This window comes from Populus alba, chromosome 1 (genome assembly GCF_005239225.2).
Source record: "Populus alba chromosome 1, ASM523922v2, whole genome shotgun sequence".
In the NCBI taxonomy this organism is placed as follows: Eukaryota; Viridiplantae; Streptophyta; class Magnoliopsida; order Malpighiales; family Salicaceae; genus Populus; species Populus alba.
This window is the reverse complement of record NC_133284.1, coordinates 7,301,413-7,322,484: the sequence shown is the minus strand read 5'-3', so window position 1 is coordinate 7,322,484 and position 21,072 is coordinate 7,301,413. Positions and strand designations below refer to the sequence as shown.

The window sequence follows — 21,072 nt, the reverse complement described above, 5'->3', positions numbered from 1 at the left end:
TATTTTAATAATAATTCTAATCATTTCACCGTGATATTAACATTGAAAAAACTAAAAGTATTTATTTTTTATAATAAAGAACTTTTGCCTCCAAGTTTTACTAAATTTGTTGGCTCTTTCTTTTTTTTGTTTCATTAAAAAAAGACTTACATTTAAATCATGGACTGAGTCTTTTTTTTTTTTAATAATCCTGATGGTGCCGACTGCAAAGGGATAAAAGAAGTGGGTCCCATGATTCGTCGTAATGCACGGATTCCATGATTTTCATTTAAAAATCAACATCAGCGAATCAGACTTTGACATGGCGTGGGGCAGGGGGCACCTCCTTTTTTGAAAAGCTAAAAACAAATCGATCGTTCGAGCTCCGGAGGTGATCGTGCGATATCTTCCTCTCACCTATTGAATCGAGCGATATCGTGCCGTGTCAGTGACCGTGGAACTCATCATTGTCGCGTTTTTTAAAAAAAACAAGAAACATAATTCAATGATAAGTTTCAAGAACCGCTCACGATCCGAATAAAAAGAAAACGACCTTATTTTGGTTTATCTATTAATATATATATGAGACTGGGTGGGGCGGAAACTGCGAGGAAAAGAAAGCTATTTTGGTCTTCTGCGCTCTCTCTCTCTCTGTTTTTTTTTCTTAAAAAAATTATGCTTTTGAAATTAACTGACTTTAAGAAACGGGAATTAATTCTGGATATGGGGGTGATAAAGTTATTAAACAGAGATTGTTTTGCAAATTGAAATTAAAAATAGAAACATATGTGATCTCTAAAAATACAATGGTTAAGCAATTTTTTTCTTTGGGTGGTAGAGAAACAGAAACAAAAGCTAAACCGGACTGAGGAGAGTGGTTTTCTATTATTTGTTTTAAATTAATTATTTAACATCTTATGTATTTTCCAATTTATAATATAAATCAAATTAAATTAGATTCGGAAGGACTCGATGGTTCCAAATCAAGGAGGAGGAGGAGAAGAATCATCCTGGGGAGCTCTCGCAGCTAAAGAGAACATGGATCACGTATTTCGAGCATTTACTTCACCTGCCATTCAAATCTGTGAGCATTAACACGCCCAGCATTGCGTTTCCTTGTGTATAGATTTTGGTTTTCTTGCTTGAGATGTTTGCAATCAGATGTTGATACGAGATGGAGATCTCTTTGACGTTTCTCTAACGTTCATCAAGTCCAAGCCCCAGTCTCAGGTACGATCAATACTTGTTAAGAGGATAAATTACCTTAAAAGTGGGTGTGTTGGGTAATTTGATGCATTACAAAAACAAACACCCAGTGATATTCGCAAATCCAACTCTTGGGAATATCCAACTGTTCGCGCGATCACAAACATGCCACACAGAGAATAAGCTTTCCCTTTCTGTGATCTTGTTGTTTTGTGATTCTCTTCATTGGTTTCTATCGCGGATGGGCGGCTAGAAATAGCCTGAGAATTCCTTTCGTTTTTTGCGTGGCTGCCTGATGCACATGGTGGATTCATTTTGCCACATTCATCCGTCTCTGGCTCATCTGATCTTCATGCATTTCCAGTGGATATTGATCTGGCAAATTCTTGTTGCAGTTGAATGACATGAATGGTGAGAAGATGCTGCAGCAGTTGTTGATGATGAGAGACAAAGCAATTCACGCCATAATTTGCAGGTCGCTTAGGATTCGAGGAGAGACGGAGCCGTACACAATCGTTTATTATATTAAAAATAAAAAAAAACATTTTAATATATTTTCGATAAAAAATAAATATTATGCACCTTTAGAAAACGAACAAGCATCTATTTTTAAACGGTAACATGGGCTACCTCCTAGATTAGTTGTCAATTCAAGAATAGAATAGGATACCTAATTTATGTGAATTATTAGCTGCAATTTACGGTTTAGAGAAATAAGTTTTTTAATTGTAGATTTAAAAAAGTAAGTTTTTTTAAAATATTTTATTAAAATTGCTGAAAAATAAAAGAAAATTTTAATTTCTATATAAATAAGATTTCAAACAGTTATATATAAATTATGATAAAAAATAAAAATTATTTAGCTGATCGAATATTATTTTTTATAATCGGGCCAAACACCAAATATTCAAATTGCGTACACCACAGCACAAACAAATTGAGTTTCACTCCTCTTAAGGTAAGAATTCACATATCGCAGAGCAATCGCGCGAAACTTCCAGCATCACATCACATTCTCCACGGTATCGCTCGCTCAATAATATAATAGAATATGTGTTTGGGAATACATATCAGTTGATTTTCAAAAAATACTTAAAAAAAATAATAAAAACAAACTGTTTTAATATTCGCGTGAGGGGCCACCTAATTTGTAGTGGTGGTTAGGAGGCCCCACGAATAACATCAACGTTTGGGTAACTTAATTTTTACACATGAGTGCAAACGGTGGGTTTCCTTTTCCTCTTTTAAGGACGGCGTCTTTGAACCGCGACTCTCTTCGGATATCTCCCTTTCCTCTGTGTGTGTGTGTGTGTGTGTGTGTGTGTGTGTGTGTGTGTCTATATATATATATATATATATATATACATGTAGCCATATATATATAGCCATCGCCAAAGGAAATCTCTCAAACACATGCTGGATGATCTTCATGGGCGCGCAGAGGACTTCTGTGGAAGCAGCTAAAAGAAAGTCATGTCTGGTACTGTGCATTAGAAGTGCCTTTCTTAATTGATGGCTTTATCTTGGTTGATCCTTTAATTTATCGTTGTTAAATATATATATACCTGTAGGCTTTCTTCTGAATGGGGATCTGTATATATGAGAATTAGAGCGTAGTATAATTGTGTCTTTTTTTTTTTTTTGAATTTCTAACGATTTAAGCATTATTGCATACAGAAACGAAAAAAAAGTGACAAAAAAATAAGTAAGAGCATCAAGAGGATAAAAGCTGATATGGTAGAGATCAGCGAGGGACAAAAACGCATAAGAGAGGGACAAAGGGAAGTCAGGGAAAAATTTCAAGAGATTAGTGAAGAGGCTGCCAAATTAAAAGAGGAGACTCATCTGATCTCTAAGCAGAGTGCCGCAAATGAACTCAGGCTTCATCTTATGTTCCAAATCATCAAAGCAAGAGCAGAGAATGATTATGCCAAGGACGCCCTACTCACTCAAAACTTACGGTTTGTCATTCTCCAGATTAATCCCTGTGCTTGTGTTTAAGAGCATGTTTAGCACCGACGAACTGGAATTGATATCAGGAAAATTGTTTTTCATTTATAAATACATCAAAAATTTATATATCAACACCTTTACATAAAAATGAAAACAAAAACGATCTAAAAATTCTTAAAAAATAATTTTGCTCAGCAAAAACAAACTAGATCTAAATCCGTTCCCGATCAGCAAGATAAAGTTATATAATATTGAAAACTGCACCGAGTTTTTTTATCCACCGTTTTGTTTTATGCATATGATATGATTTACTAACGTTTTCTTTGTTTAAATATTATGCTTTAGCGATCTAATGGGAAGCAGAGCCTTAGCATGAGCAAGCCTTCGTACCGCCCCCCCATGAACCATTTCATATGCTGTTTCTACTCTGCCGTTCAATTTGCAATAAATAAGTTCCTTGGATTTCTAGTTCAATTGTACCAGCTTATTCCAATTGACTCCGAGACCAAGGACTTTTTTCTTCTACCTTCATTTTGGTTTTTTTTTTTTTTTTCTCTTCTCTTCTTTTTTTTTTTTTTCTCTCTTCTTCTTCTTCTTCTTCCAATGTTTGTATTAAAACTAGATGCTATGCCTAGCAATGCCGCAGGCATGTATCATGTGTGTTGTTGTGGAAAAAATTATATATAAAAAATCATATTAAAAAAAATTGTTTCAATCCATAATTCATATCAACCATGTTTAATATTAAAAAACTAAAATTAACAAAATCAATTCTAAAAAATAAAACACAAAAAAAAAAAAAAAATAAAGATAATTGTGAAAAACAAAAAGCAAAAACAAAATGAAAAAAAAAATAGAAAGTAAAGTTAAAATTAAATTCTCAGATAAATATTAAAATCATTTAGAAAAACACTATAATAATCTATAATGTTTTGTTAGGAAATATATATATAATTATAATTCTTAATCAATTCAATATTGATAAAATAAAATCAACAAAGAAAATTTTGGAAAATCACAAAAAATAAAAGAAAGGAAAAAAAAACCATTCAGAACAAACTGTAGCAATTTATAGTGTTTCATGAGAAAATCTACAATTGTAATTTTCAACTAACTCAATATTTAAAATAATAAAATTGATAAAGATAATTTAAAAAAAAAAATCATAACAAAAAAAATCATGTGGAGAAACATTGTAGCAATCAATGATTTTTTTTTAAAAAAATACAAAGCTAAATTTTCAATATGAAAAAAAATAAATTTGATAAAGATAATTTTTTAAAAAAATTATAACAAAAAAAAACATGTGGGAAAACACTGTAGCCAGAAAAAAATAATATGGACAAACATTATAGTAATCCGTTTTAAAGAACTACAAAAAATAAATTCGACAAAAATAATAAAAAAAAACACATGTGGGGAAACACTTCAGCAAAACAAAAATCATATAGGGGGAACACAATGTAGAAATTCAGAATGTTTTTTTTTTACAAAGATAATTTTGAAAAAAAAAAACATGTGGGGAAACACTGTAGCAAAACAAAAATCATGTGAGTAAACATTGTAACAATTCACAGTGTTTCAAAAAAAAAAAATCTACGAAGCAAAATTCTCAATCAACTTAATATATAAAAAATAAAATTGACAAAGATCATTTCGGAAAAAAAAAATTCTTAAAAAAAATCCATGTAGGGAAACATTGTAGTAATCCATAATATTTTAAAGAAAAAAATTATAGTACTAAATTATCAACTAGTTCAATATTAAAAAAAAAAATAGATAAAGATAATTTTGAAAATATATATATAAAAAAAAAAAGAATAAGAAAAAACAAAAGAAGAAGATAATCTTGGGGAAAAAAGAGAAAAAAAAAATGTAAAACCCAAAAAAATATGGGGGGGAAATGAAAACAAATGTGGGGAAAAAAAGGGAAAAAAAAAAAAAGACAAAACAAAAATAAATGACAAAATAGCAACAAAAAAAAAAACCAAAAACAAAAAAAATGCATAGAAAAGCTACAATACTTTCCCCACTCGTTTTAAAGTATCTGTTAATAATTATGTTTTATATTCACGTCAAGATGGTTATTATTATTTGAATTTTTTTAGATTAGAAATACTTTTAAAATACAATCTAAATCCAAATCATAAAAAAACCATTTATTTTATTTGCAGGAATGGCTTTAAGGAAATTCCCAAAAAATTGTTAAAGAAAATATTAAGATTGGATCATGCGAAAGGATTCATGAGTACCCGTTCACTCGTATTCCTATGTTAATTTTATGAAGGGTGTTAAAGAATAATATAAATCATATCTTAAAATTTTATCTAACAACTTGATTTATTGGATTGAAATAATTCTTTAACATGATGTCAGAGTTTTAATGATCTAGTAGTTCGGAGTTTGAATCTTATTATTTTTATTTATTCGATAAAAATTAAATATAAAGTAATATGAGTTTATTCAAGTTTTAAACTCAAAGAGTTTTCATTTGAAGGGGTATGTTAGATAATGATATAAATAATATCTTGAAACTTTATCCAATAGCTTAAGTTATTGGGTTGAAATGATTATGTGATAGAATCTAGAGGTGAAACTTTAACAATTATAAATACAGCATGAAAGTATTGATATTTCGGTAATTGGGATTATTGCAATAAACAAATTAAGTCTTTGTTTTGGAGAAGAACAAATTAAGAATCTCAAGTTTACGTACTTACACCGTTAAATCGTTCTCAAGTTTAGATATTCTATATGCCATGTTCTCTGTAAGGATTAGCTTGAGCTAAAGTCATGAAAGCTCTCAAATTAGGCATAAAAATTCTATATTTTTTAGTATTTTTCTAGATAATCTTGGATTTTCCCTCCTCATTCTCCTACTTTTTTAAGATTTTATTTTTATTATAAATTCCGTTTGTAGTTACTGACTGAATTACAGACAGAAAAAATTCTGTCGGTAAATTCGACCTTAAATTACAAATAGAAATATTTCATTGATAAATCCGTTGCTATTAAGTGAATTTCTAGTAATGCTAGTCAGTTAAATACCTATATAAACAGTTGACAGTTATAAGATATTTTTTAGAGGAGTTTTTGATAGAATATTATTTAGATCTTTGTTTATTTACTTGTGTGAAAATAACACAAGTCTAGAGTTCTCTCATAGTTCTCTCTAACCCTTCACATTTTCTTGTCTTCCAGGTTTTTCCTTTAATCCTGATTTAATTAGTTGAGGCTGCATGGGTCTGATGATTCTCTCTTTTTTATGTGGCTCTTTATCTATCTATTTATAGTTCGTGAAGCTCGAATAATTTAATTACAGCAGCTGTCTAACGGGTTGGGAATTAGTTGATTCTTTTTTTTCTTTTTTTAAATAATGGATAAGTGGATATTTGTTTTCCAATAAATTTTAAGTTTATATTTTAATTAGTCTGTCATGATTTTTAATGATATTGAGTATGTATAGGTCATTATTTTTTTAAAAATTTTATATAGATTAAGTTTTTTAAAAAAATATTGTTTTTTTATAAGATTTTTTATATGTGCTTAATTTTGTGACCAACATATTTTTTATCATATAATTAAAAAAATATTTTATAAAAAACAAATTATTAAACTCAATGAAGTCTATAACACAATATTTACTTGGTGACTGAGATTGATCTAATATGTCATTCTCTCAATAGTTTTTTTGAAAAAAGTTATTATTTTGAAATTTTATTAAAAGTTAAGTCATGTTTTTACCAGTCATCAAAATTGCATTTTAATCCATAAAATCAATTAATTTAATTCAAGCTAATTTCTGCACAATTTAGTTTGAAACTCGAGATAAACAAAGAGTTAGGTTACGAGATTTCAAGATTGACCCATTAAGTCAGGTTTAATAATACAGTCAAAAAATCATTTATGGTTTTAACATTTTAAAAAAATTATCCTACCTGCGACGAAGCGCTGACCAATATACTAGTATTTTGTATGTGACAAGATACTCAGGATAAAACCCTAATTGTATTGCAATTTGTTATTTTCCATCACCTGTATAGCTATAAGTGATGCATATTATTCTATATTTTAAAAGGCATGAGAAAAACATTGTGCAGGTACTGTGAATATAAAACTAATTGCATTGTGGACCATAATATAAACATATAATGTTTGCACTATAGACAACACTGTAGCACTTAGGGGGCATTGTCTTTTTTATTTATTAGTCAAAAAATATTACGGGGTCTAGCTTGGCCGCCAGACCCAACACTATTAGGTCCGGCTAGTACTCACACTCAAGGCTATTGGGTCTGACTCTTAGGTAGACCTACAGATCTTGGGTTTGGTTGGGCAGCTGGACCCAACGCTATTGGGTCTGGCTGGGCCGCCAAATATTTTCAATTTTTTTTTGCTTATTTAAACTTTTTTCTTTTATTTTATTTAATTTTTTTCATATGGTAAATAGGAAATAAATTTATGGTACTTTTTTTATATTATATAAAAGTTGGATGATGATAATGTTTTTTCATTTGAGGCTGAGTTGAGTTTTCTTATTAAAGTGTATTTGTTTTTGCCTTTCAAAAATGCTTTAAAAAGTTTTGATATTTTTTTAATTTTTTTAATTCAATTTTCTTTTGATGTTTTGTATTATTTTGATGTGATGATATAAGACATTAATTTTACAAAATAAAATTTTTTTTTATCTCAATATATTTTTTTAAAGAAAATATTTATAAAATAACTATTAAGTAATAATATAACAGCTAGCATATTGGCATGTGCTCCACAACGAGTCAATAACAATTTGTTTTCAAATGCAGAAATGCTTTAGTTTGGTTATAAACATGAAATATATTTGTATCATCATCTTCAATTAAATTTTTCTCTATAGTAGCACCATGAATAACACATAGCAAAGCAGTGCCCAATACACCAACAATTAATTTCTTTCCTTTTAATTTTTTTTCTTGTAAGATATTTTCAATTTTATTTTTTCCACTTTACTTTTTTTTTTTCTTTTCTCTTATGGATTTTTTTTCATACTATAAAAATAAAATAAATTGATGTGATTTTTTTTTATACTGTTCAAAAGTTGGGTGATGATAATTTATTTTTTCATTTCAGGTTGGATTGAATTTTCTTATTAAAACATGTTTGTTTTTGTGTTTAAAAAATGCTTTAATTTTTTAAAATTTTTTATTTACTTCAAATTAATATTCTTTGATGTTTTTGTATTATTTTGATATGATGATATATAAATTTTTAAAAATAAAAAATATTATCTCAATATATGTTTTTTTTTAATATTTTTAAAAATAGTATTGTGGATATAGACCCATTGCATTGTGGATCATATGATAAACATAGTGTATTTGTACTGTGAACGACGATACTGTTGTACTTTTGGAGTGTTGTCTTTTTGTGTTTATTAATAAAAAAATGCTATTATATGTGGCTTGGCTACACCAAAAACATTTAAAGTCCCTTTCTATAATTTTTTTATATTTAAAATAAAAATTATTATTGACTTGGAGCGCGGGAAAATATTCTAGTATGGACTAAAACCTTTAGCTGCCAAAGCCTTTTCAATGCCAAAACGATTGTAAGAAAGCCACATATATGATTATTCATGGAAACTACACACAATTATTTCATGTAGATGGGGTTGCATGTAGCCATGGGACCTGACTTCGATGCTTTGAAGGAAAATGAGATGTGGTCCCTCTTTCCAAGGCCAAATGGTAAACATGTTGTCATGAATAAAAATGGAATGGTACAAAGCCAGACCCGTGGCAAAAGGCTTTGATAAAAATGGAATCTTTTGGAGATGTTTTTTCTTTGGATTGGTTATTTGCGCAGTCGAGTTGGAAAAGTAATTACTTGCAATTTAACATCAAGCTAAGTCGGTACCTGCACTATGAAAAAGAGGATGGTAAATTCTAGTATATAATATTATTAGCCTGGAAGCATATGATTGGCTGATTTCATTACTTAACAATGAAGTACTTCAGCTTGAGTTTGCTTGTTATAATTTACGTAAGCCTTAGATGTTAATCTAGTACGAGGAGGAGGTCACTGTCATTCTTAGCAATCAAGAATCTTATCATGTGAAGGGCTGAGACACAGAATTTAGTGTTCTTGTTATGTCGGCATATAAGCCTATAAATAGGCACCTGTAAGCTGCATCATCGTACCATGATTTTGGCGATGCAATACCTTAAGCCTGTTTGTCTCTCTACATATATAAATGTTTCTTCTCATAATAATTAATATCCTCATGGCAAAACTTTACCAGTCTGTTGCTGTGGGAAACACTGCTGACTTGGTTGTGCTTTCTTAGTCTGTGTTCTTTATGATGTTGCCGCTCGCTACTAATGTATTTCTGAAGCCTCTGTGCCTTGAGTGTCTTGATCAGTTATATATGGCTACTAGAATGATTTCAGGGGTCCGTACCATACTCATGGTATCTGCAATTCCATCGTGCTGTGATGTTGGCGGTCCTTAGCTAGATTCTGATGGATGATTCTACTCTACTACCTTCGGTTCTTGGATGTTTTTGAGCACGAGTGTTCATGGGACAGAGTTGTTCCCTCTCAAGGTTGTGTTTTTACTAAAATTATCCTTCCTGGACCTGGTTTTTTCTTCTATCCATATCTGTTTCTGCTCGAATGCTCCTCCTCTTGTGTTCCAATCACATCACGACTGCTGAAACCCTTTGCTCAACCCTCTTCTTCTACTGTTCATTCATATTTTTGCTTTGAGATGATGCGAAGATGAGAGAATCCATCAATTTTTTTTTTTTCATCTTAAACTACAGTTTTTTTTTTTTCATTTTCTCTCCACCTTGTGTTCTTTTATCAGCTATGGTTCGTAAAAAAGAGTGATTAGGCTATTATCTTTGTAGTCTTTTTTTTTTTAATAAAACTTTCAGCTATTATCAAAAAACACAAAATAAAAAACGAATGCTTATTTCCCTCAAATCCCCAATACAGATATGGGCATAAGTGGATAGCCCCAGATTAATCCCTAATCTATACATTAATTCTCAATTAGGTTCTCTTAGTTTTCTAACCCTATCCCGATACATTAGGGTTTCCATCTAAAGCACTACCTTGAGCAATAATACAATGCCATTTTTAGCATAACTTTTTTCTATAAAAAAACTTCCAATTATTCTAGATGAAAGGATTTGATTGAGGACTGATGTATGGATTGAGAATGAAATTGATTAAAAAATAACACCAATAAAATAGGGAATGTCAAGTTAGCCCAAAATCATTTGAGTGGATAGAAGTACATGCAAGGTACTGTTTTCATATTTAATCAATAATTTATGATTTTTCTTTTATATCAAGAATCTCACTTGTGCAGCTAAAATAATATAAAATCATTTCCTAAAATTAATTAAAAAAAAGAAGTTGAACTTTGAACTAAATAAGGTCAAAATGAATCTAGAAGTAAAATTGTAATTCCACTTGTAAAATAAAACTATCTTTATAAGTTCAAAAATAAAATAAGAAAAATATTGGGTATAGTCGACAGTCCAAAGCTAAAATAGCAAACAAAGGAAATTAAAGGGGTTGGAATTGTAAAAAAGAAAATTAAAGCCTTTAAACCGAAACCTTAGTAGAGAAGTATTGACCGACCCTCTGGCGCTCTCCCCTCATCGCGCGGATGAAATGAGTCTTCGCGCGATTGCTGTCTGCATCCTTCTATATAACCAATTTCAAAGTGCTTTATCGTTCAAAGGGTTTTCTGTAGTAATCAAAAGCCTCCTCATCAACTGAGCAATGGTGTATCTTGAAGCTTCGAAGACTGCTGATAGGAGTAAGTATATAGAAGATCAATATAGTACTTGCTTACTTGCTTCTTCTCTTTTAGTTGGCGCGTGCATGTTGTTTCTTGTTCAATCCAGATATGAAATATATGAAAGCCAACTTCACCCTGCAATTTCAAAAAAGGTCTGGGTTGTGGAAGATTCATCTCAATTTCCAACTTTTATGTACCAGTTCTTTCTCTGTCTCGTCCTATTAAAATGAGATTCTTAAAGCAGACATAGACAATGGCTTTGTGTTAATTTGATATATTTTTCTTTTCTTTTTCCTTTTTGGGAGAAGATTTTAAAATTTTAAAACAATTGGAGGGATTTTGTTCTACAAAAATAGAAAATTACTTTTTTTTTTTTTTTTTTTTTTTTTTAAGAATCGAAGAGTTTAATGTGATGATAAGACTTGGCTATAATTGATTAAACAAGGGGAATCCGTTAACATAGTTGTTTTCACTCATAAGTTTCTTCTTCTTCTTTCCATAGATAGAACCTTATTGCTTACAGTTAGAGGATTAGCAATAGAAGTTGGTAATTAGCTGACAACAACAAGAGATGTTTGGTCTATAAAACTACAACAGCGATTAAGCTAGCCTCTACTAAAGCTGAAGGATTAACTTTGACCTCTTCTTGAGTACAAACAGAGACTGAATCCCTATTCGAACCACTCAACCATCTCCTCGAAGGAGCGAGGTTGGTATGAGTCCCACCTAGCTAGAAGCCTAATGGTCTTTCACTCATAAGTTCTTGACCTTGGGTGAGAGTTGGATACTACGTGCATTATCATGTGCACTTTATCATGTTATTTTTTTTTAGTAATATTCTTTGTCTTAGTGGGATGGGATTAGCTTTGTTTTAAATAAGCCGTTCCAATTCTTTCCATTTAAACTCGGATGATGGGGCAATGGCTGACCAATGCTACTTCTTTTCCTCCGTTCTTTCTCTGATTTTTGGATCACTGGAGAGGAATTGATCGATGCTAGTTCTTCTCCATTCTTTCTCCGAGTTCCTCATGTTGTTCGTTCCCTCCTTGTGTTTACCTTCTGCTGGCAATGGGAACCTCTACTGGACGCTGCTCTCGGTTGAAGCTAGGATGTTGGACACTGCTTCTGCTACTCACAATGGCAGCTTGTTGAGAAGAGGATGTATGCTGGTTGCAGTGGTAACTTGTTGAGAGGAGCTGCTTTTGTTAGTTGCTGATGGTGTGGCTGAAAGTCAAGTTGCTGAAAACAGCATTGCTGTTGCTGGGAAGGAGGTTGCTGCTGGTTCTACCACTGCAGCTGAGGGAAGGTGTGGCTGAGGAGCACCCGTCGTCGCTGCTTCAATGAAAAAAAATGAAAAATCAAGAATGCTGGAACTTAGGAGTGCTCGTGCTGATGATCACAGTTTTGAACTGAAAGACCCCCACGGTTAAAGACAAAGCTGCGTTTTATGATTTAAAAATCTGCTGTTATTGGAGGAGTGCATGCTGGATGGCTCATAGTATTTCATAAAGGAAGATGATATGCTGGAGAAGAAGGAGTTGCACTATTGATCTACTGGTGTGGTTGTCGCTGGTGCCGAAGGAGGAAACTTGCTGCTGTTGCTGCAATAATTAATACTCTTCCCTTCTCCGAAGGTCCCGTTCTCTTCTTTCTTCAAAGAGTGAGGGTGGTGATGTCTAGGCTTTGTCAGTGGAGAAAGAGGGTTGTTGATGGGGTGGTTTGGTCCCGGGCCAGAAAAGAAAAAAGTGAAGATGGAGCATCTTCCTTTATGTTCTGTTATTGCAAACCGGGGAAGAAGAAAGGAAGCTAGCTAAAGGCCAATGAGGGGAGGGGCGTATGGCTGGTTTTGAGACTAGGGAAGAAGAGGAAAAAAAAAGATGGGGGGAGGGGGCAGCGGTGGCCAGGCTAGGATTCGGCCGCACCCCCTCTTTTTTTGTAGGGTTTCTGGTAATGTCCTTCTCCTGGGGTCTTTTTTCTTTTTCTTTTCTTTCTCTCTTTTTTTCGTGCATACTGAGATCTGTATTTATAGTGCAAGAGTCCCTTCGCATGCGAGAAACAAAGTTTCAATCAAACTCATTCTCTTCTTTGAAGTTTGAATTTGATTAAGAATCAAATTTGAAAGCGGATAACTATCATTATCTTGAAGACAAGGATTATCTTGAAGATAATTAGGACCACCAAGACTAGTTATCCTCATTGAAACAAGTAGGTCTAGATGTAATAACTAGAGTGCTTAAGATGTTGATACAATATTTTTGGGTTAGAACGAGCTTTCACCTACTTTTCCAATTAACACACGGCACATATAACTTTATTATATATATATATATATATATATATATATATATTAATGTAGTAGCATTCATTTTTTTATCATATTTTGTTTTTGTTTTTGTCATGCTTCCATTTCTTCTTTGTGTTAGGAAAATCATATTTCACATGAATTGACTTTTTGTAATCAAAGCAATTGATAACATCCCTCTTGCTTGAATAACCTTAGAAGTCCCTTTGATTTTCATACCTTTTTGTAATCAATGTAATGGCCTCATTATCATCACTACTACTTTCATTATCCTATTCGTGTAGCCATGTGGACTTCAAAGCAATAATTTTTTTTGGAATATTTTCATTTACTTCGAGATCCTTAATCTTTTCTTCATGTCCTATTAGCGAACTAGTAAACTCATCAAATTTTAGAGTTGAAAGGTTCTCGAATTCCTTTATTGCCATGACCTTAAAATTTTGCCGTCCATTCTCTCTTTGGTAATGATTTTACCTAATGTCTCATGTTCAATAATCCATACTCTCTAGTGAGACATCAATCTAGAGTCTTTAACTTGGCTCGACTTTTCATGAGTAACCTCAAACAACTTCCTTATCTTTTGAGTTGTCTTGTGATTTTTTACCCTAGTGAACTCTTTGTTAGATAAAACATAAAAGAATTCATTTACGTGTTTGCATGACAACTATGATTTCTTACTTGTCTAACATGTCACTTATCATCAATATCGGTTTTGGCGGGTCCAATATACCCTTTCTTTACAATATTTCAAAGTTCAATATCACATTACTTTAGGAATGTGCTAATTATAACCTTCTAATATGCATAATTTTTCTCATATAAAAGGAGCTTTCAAGCTTTGTCCCTTAAATATCATGATCTTAACTCTTAGAGTCATTGCTCTGCAACCAAATAAAATATCGAAGCATCTAAGAATGAAGGTAAATCAGGTGTTCTAGAAACTAACCTTGCAGTTTTGGTTTTTTCAAACCATCATTTCCAACACATAAACACAACAAATGCAAGGTAATAATAGAAAAAAAATAAATAAAAATAAGGAAGACAGATTATGCATGGATTTTATAGTGGTTTTACACTTTGCAAAAATATTTAACAAGATTTTTTACTTATACAAAAAAATGAAAATAACACTCACCAATAAGATTGGAGAATGATTAAAGGTAAGCTCAAAGTTAAAAGAATATAATTATGTCAAGACAGTAATAATTTCCCAGTGATTGTATCAAGTTGTAAAGATAAAAGAAAATGCCTTTTAATAGAAAAATATGGCTAATTAGTTGTTTTGAGATAGAATGAGTAGTCTAGAATTTTTAAATTATGAGAAGTTTGGTATACTAGATGGTTTAAGCTGGATAAAGTAAGAAAGTATGTTAAGTGTAGAGCAAGGGTGGTCACGTGAAGTGTTTAGCAAGCTTGTCTTATTTGTTTTTAGTAACAAAGATGACAAGAATATTGTAAATTCAATTTTTTTTTGTAAGGATAAGCTAATTAATTTTTTGATGTAAGTACATGTTATGTACAAGCTGGTTTACCAGTTGTTCGATGCATTGTGTTTGATATGTTGTCTAGTTTAGTAGTTACTTTTAGAATTTGTATTTTTAGAAAAATATGGCTATTTAGTATTTTTGTTTTTTCATGCTTTACTGTATTAATTCTTATTATATGCTCTTGTTTGCAGTTTACCACTCTTTGACTTGTATTTTTTTATAAATAATTTCATTGAGAAATTTTAGTTTCTGGATTGAAATAGTTAATAAAACTATTTTTCAAACTTCATATAATGATTAAAGATTTTGAATTGTAGTAGCAATCTAATTGAGTTTTCCGCCACATCACCTAATAGTCGTTATTGAACTATGATATCATGATTTTCAATGTTCTTCACTTGATAAAAGATTTTAATTAACATGTAGATATTCTTGTGCTGCAAGTTTGAGAGTTCCTTATTCTTAATTGACTATAAATTAATCAAAATTGGCATATTTATAAAGTCTTCTTTTCCGCAAGAGGAGAACTACTAGGGTTAATGCATGACAACTGTCTGTACTAACCAAAGAATGTTCACGTTATTTAGTTGAGGACTGTTTGGCAAAATAAACTATACTATAAGCTATTTATTGGAATACAAAGTTGAAGTACTTACTGTTAGATCTTGGTAACATTATAAAAAAGCTTAAAAGAATTTGAAAATTTAACGAGTTGTTGAAAACATCATTTGAATATTGTTTTATCTCTCTTTTAATATTTGTCATCTTAAAAGTTTTAGATTAGAATGATCAGTAGTATTTAACATCCTGATATCAAGAATTTAGTAATATTGCTTAGAATCTAATGATAATTTACATAGAAGGTACACAATTCTCTTAGATTCGGTATTAAGTGTGAATAATTCTGATAAGATGTAATGTCTGCATAGAAAAAGAAAAAGAAAATATAGGGGTGATTACGAGGGAGGATGAATTACCTTAATGTGTCCTGTTATGATTTATGGGGGATAACATTTGCATGCTGATATAGCCATTAAAACACTTGCGGATTCCGAAGTAAAATGTATTGATGGCTGCGTTTTTCTGATAAAAGTATATCTTATGGAATTGACATCGTTAAGTATATTTCTAGACTTTTGGATGATGCTATGATCTCTTTTCTTACAGGTGGGATCTAACCATCTTAATGTGGCGCAGTCTGCTATGTTGTTCCCAAATGCTGACGGGGACGTTAGGCTGCTATCCAAGGCAAACCAGTCCTCCAAGGACATCACTGAACTGAAGAATCTTTTTATGGCGAGCACCAAAAAAATTGAACTTTTATGCGAAATGATCACCAAATGAAAAACCTGAAGAAGAAGCATGAAAAAGGTAACGAGCAAGTCTGAACTTTTGCTTAACCTTATCACAAACATTGAATTGAAGAAGTGTTGAAATTGTTTAATCCTGTTTGACAAGTGAACAAAAAAGTTTGTCATTGTGTGGATGTTTAATAAATTGCCTTAGCAGGTATTTGATTGGAAATAATGGTACCTTTGCTTAACATTTAACTGCTGTTAAACCAAGCATATTTTGGTTGAAAATACAAGCCCAGAACAAAGGACATATTTTGAACAAATAATTGTGATGAACGCCGATAGATATCCCACTCCGGCCGGCTTAACTCCCCCAATCGCCTTTCAGGCGTGAACTAGTTCCTCCGTTCATCTAACCAATGAACTAGGCCACCCTCTCTCTCATTTTTTTGTGTGATTGGAAGGCACCTCCGCCGCCGTAAACAGGAGTAGCATCTCGCTCTTTGGTAAATGGCGAACTGGCTTATGCGTGAACCAGGTTGGGTAGCAATCGTTTGGTACCAGATGAGAATTCTGGGGCACGCTACCGATCCCTACCTCTTAAGCCCCCGCCGATCTTCCCTCGTTGATTGGGTTAACATAAGCTCGACCCGAATTCGAAGTAGCATCTTTGTGGTAGGCAGCATGCATAAGATTAGAATTTTATTTCAGGTGTTTTTAATTTTTTTACTTTTAATAATAATTTAAATTTTAATTCTTAAACAAAAATCATAATTTTCTTAAAAAAAACTCTTTAATTCTCCCATTTATTTTTCTTACTACCCGTTGTAAACTATATATATATGCACACACGCTGCGCTCTTGGAAACAGACAGCACCAAGACAAGAAATATTTATTCTCATAAATATTTATTCTCGAATCGAAAGGATCCCAACCAACAATTTTCAAAAAAACCTCTCATGTTATCACTTTGGTCTATTGAGCACTTGTACTTTTTCTTTCAAACAATTGAGTACAATTTTTTTCTTTTTTTCTTTTTTTTTAAAAAGTTCACTTAATAGGGGAGGTGAAATAGGTAATGATATTAATAGAAATAAAAGAAAAATTAATAATACTGTTATGTAGTGAAAAGATTAGATAAATTCTCGATTTTAAAAATCATAATCAACTGGTTAAAATAAAAAATACATGTGCTGAATTGATTATATATATTAAAGTTTTTTTGATAAATTGGTAAAAACACAGCGCAAATAACATGTTTAGGCTAAACCAATTAGCCAATCATCCTTTTGTTATATTTTTTTTTTCTCGTCACTCCCAGCTAATGTTAAACACATTACATTTATATTTGCTTTACTTATTATTTTTTCTTAATCTCATAACAAAACAATCAATCATATAACTACGCTATACGAGATATGTTTCTATTAGCTTTATACTTACCATAACATTTGGACATCGTGACGACCCGTTAAAAATAAATCACTTGATTGAAAAAAAAAAGATATCTGACATCTTGTTTCTTTAGAGAAAAATATCTTGTTTAAGGAATCGCCACCTAATATTATTGTCACTAGGAACCTTAACTGATTAATAGAGATTCTATAGTATGAGACTAGTTACGTAAAAAAAAAGATGTTATCACCTTCTAAACATCTTACCTGAGGCAAGTTGCATTGCTACTTAAAGCTTAGATCCAGCCTACTCTCTTTTTTTTTTTTTAGGACTGGGTCGAGTCCAACCAACATGGACTGGGCTGGACTTAGTAGGTCCAACCTAGTCAAAAACCCCAAGTTACTAACCTAGTTGGGTAGCAGGCATGCATGGCTCAACCCACACATGCACTCCATAGTACAAAAATAATTAAATTATCTTAGATTTTGGATAAAGATATACTCCACATTAGACAACTAGATTGGTGGCTTATTCTTTTGGAAATGAACATTGGTTACTTAGTTTACAATAGTCTTATGTATCCTACAAAAAATACACATACAAATTCAGCATTTAGTACTTTAACCGGTCATTGCTCTAATATCCTTCAAGTGAATGATTCTTGCTCTGGAGTCTAGAGTTTGTCTCTTAGAACATTTTCAACAAGAGAGTTAAATAAAAAGCTAAATGTTAAAAATTATATTTTTAGTTTTTATTTTTTCATTTCTTCACTCCAACACATGAGATAAACATATAGCTATTTTAGTTATTTTATCATCTGAAGAGCCATTTCTACATTTCCCTAAAGAAATGACAAAAGCAAATAACCATTGGCAAAAATTAAAATTTTAATAGTAACATATAAAATTGAAAAATAAAAATATTCATATAAATAAATTTTAAATTTAATTTAAATTATATCTTTTAACTTTCATATTATTTTATTAATTTTATATTATTTTTATAAATTACTCATATTAATTATATAATTAATAACACCATAATTATACTATATATAAAATATCTAAATTAGTTATATAATTATATTAATAATATCATGATTTAACATGAAATATATTAAAATATAATTAGTTTTTCTAATAATTTTTTATCATTGAAATGTATATAATTAAAAAAATTATATTTATACTATTTAAAAAATTATTTTATCTATTTAACTCTTTAATATAGCATTTCTCGTTAAGAATGCTCTTAGAAACTCAAATCTACTTAAAAGGCATGGTTAGAGCAGCAGCCACTTGATCATGTGATGATCGAACTGCACTTTGAATTGTTTTTTTTTTTTTTTAACTAAATGACGGACAAAATAAAAATCACTCGATATATTTAGTTCTTGCATAAAACACGGAGTTTGTCGAGAAATAGATGGCCCCACTAAAATCAATTTCTAGCAAAAAGTTTTTGGCTCGAGGCGTCGACAACATGTTTTCTCATTTTGAACTTTTATTTTATTTTCTCATACATACCAAACACCAATAAATGATTTTAAATTAAAATAATCAAGCATTAAAAAATAGCTTATTTTCTAGGAAAACATATTCCTCGGAAAATATTATTCTAAATTAGGGTTGTTTTCCTCATGAGAAAACATGTTATCAGTGAAATTTAACCGTTCAATCAATGGTGCACATTTGTTACATCATATTCCATCATTTGACATTTTGTCTCAGGAGCGAAGTTTTTTTTATGATGGAACAAATTTTTCAATCATTTGAATTTATTGAAGTAGTTTCTAACATATATAATTCTGTTAGTAATTTTGATAAATTTTGGAGGGAATTGTTTTTTAATTTCTGACGAGATTTATTTTTTCAATGACTGTCTATTTCATTTTTTAAATATAAGGATTGAAATATATAAAAAAATAAAGTATTTATCAAAATATACAAATTTTAAACAAAAAGATCAAAAAAGAAAGCAAAAAAGTTTTGAGGGCAAAAAGTCCTAAAAAGGCGCGTTATGAACCATAACAAAAACTTATTCTCCAGTTTTAGTCTTATTGTCAAATTACATCCTTACATTTTCAATATTTTTTAAGTAATAAAATCAATTTTTTATATTTAAAATTGAGCATCAATAAAATATATATAAAAAAATTTAGATCATAATACCCTTATAAAAAATAAATTATTAAACTCAATTTCCTATTAATACAAGTAAAATAAATCAATAACCAAAAAAATATTAAAAGATAAAAAATCATAAAATACTGGTAATGTATAATATTTTATTAAGTGATACACAATGAATTCACCACTTTTAAAAGATTTTTTTATAATGTTTTTAGTTTTTTATATTAATTCTTTTGTGTTAGGAAGTGAGTCAACCGCACTTAACTAGTTAGGACTGTTTGGAAACACGATCCAACCCGTGTTTTATTAAGTGATAAACAATGAATTCACCACTGTTATGGTATTTTCTCTACATAGTTTTTATTTTACTGCAGTGTTTCTCCACATGTTTGTTTTTTAAAATTATCTTTGTCGAAATTATTTTTTTAATATTGAGCTAGTTGAGAATTTAGTTTTTGTTTTTCCTATATGTTTTTTTTTTGAAATTTTTTTTTTATTTTTGTTTTTGTTTTTGTTTTTTTTTTCAAAATTATTTTTGTCGATTTTATTTTTTTCATATTCAACTGGTTGAGAATTTAGCTTTGTAGTTTTTTTTTCTTTAAAACATTGTGGATTGCTATAATGTTCCATTGCATGGTTTTTTTTAATGATTTTTTTTTTTTTTTTTTTTAGATTTATCTTTGTCAATTTTATTTTTTTTCATATTGAACTGATTGTGAATTTAACTTTGCAGACACTATTGATTGCTATAGTGTTTTTCCACATGATTTTTGCCTCGCTACAGTGTTTTTTCCATAAGCTTTTTTTTTATCAATTTTTTTTCAAAATTATCTTTATTGAATTTTTTTTTTCATACTAAGCTGGTTGAAAATTAGCTTTGTAGTTTTTTTTAAAAAACACCGTTGATTGCTACGATGTTTTCCCATATATGATTTTTTTTGTTATGATTTTTTTTTAAATTGTCTTTATCAATTTTATTGTTTTTAATATTGAGCCGGTTGAAAATTACAACCGTGAATTTTCTCATGAAACACTATAGATTGCTACAGTGTTTTCCAGCATGGTTTTTTTTTTGTTTTGTTTTTTTTGTTTTGTGATATTTTTCAAAATTATCTTTGTTAATTTTAATTTTTTAATATTGAGCTGGTTGAGAATTACAATTGTATATTTTCCTCACAAAACACTATAGATGCTACAGTGTTTTTCTAAAAGAATTTTAATATTGAGTTGGTTAAGAATTTTGCTTTAACTTTCCCCACATGTTCTTTTTCTTTTTGCTTTTTTCCCAAAAAATTGTCTTCTTCTTTTTTCATTTTTTTTGTTTTTTTTTTCAGAATTATTTTTGTTGATTTTATTTTTTTTAATATTGAGGTGGTTGAGAATTTAACTTTATATATTTTTTTCTTTTCAAACACTGTGGATTACTACAGTGGTTCCCCACATGTTTTTTTTTTTTTTTTATGATTTTTTTTCTAGAATTGTCTTTGTTGATTTTTATTTTTTCATATTGAGCTGGTTGCAAATTTAG

At 30.4% G+C, this 21,072-nt stretch overlaps 2 long non-coding RNA genes across 4 annotated transcripts; both read left to right on the top strand.

Moving 5' to 3' along the window:
• Nucleotides 1-479: 479 nt before the first annotated feature.
• LOC118036781 (uncharacterized) lies at nucleotides 480-2,977 on the top strand. 3 transcript variants are annotated; one of them, XR_004685447.2, is made up of 4 exons: nucleotides 1,049-1,063; nucleotides 1,141-1,209; nucleotides 1,581-2,665; nucleotides 2,863-2,977. It is a non-coding gene; the product is annotated as an uncharacterized lncRNA (long non-coding RNA). The 3 variants fall into 3 exon arrangements; XR_012168290.1 differs by having other exon boundaries at nucleotides 1,141-2,665; XR_012168282.1 differs by having other exon boundaries at nucleotides 480-2,665.
• Nucleotides 2,978-3,003: 26 nt separating this feature from the next.
• On the top strand, nucleotides 3,004-3,669 carry LOC140954809 (uncharacterized). The gene is made up of 2 exons (XR_012168278.1): nucleotides 3,004-3,146; nucleotides 3,484-3,669. It is a non-coding gene; the product is annotated as an uncharacterized lncRNA (long non-coding RNA).
• The last annotated feature ends 17,403 nt before the right edge of the window (nucleotides 3,670-21,072 follow it).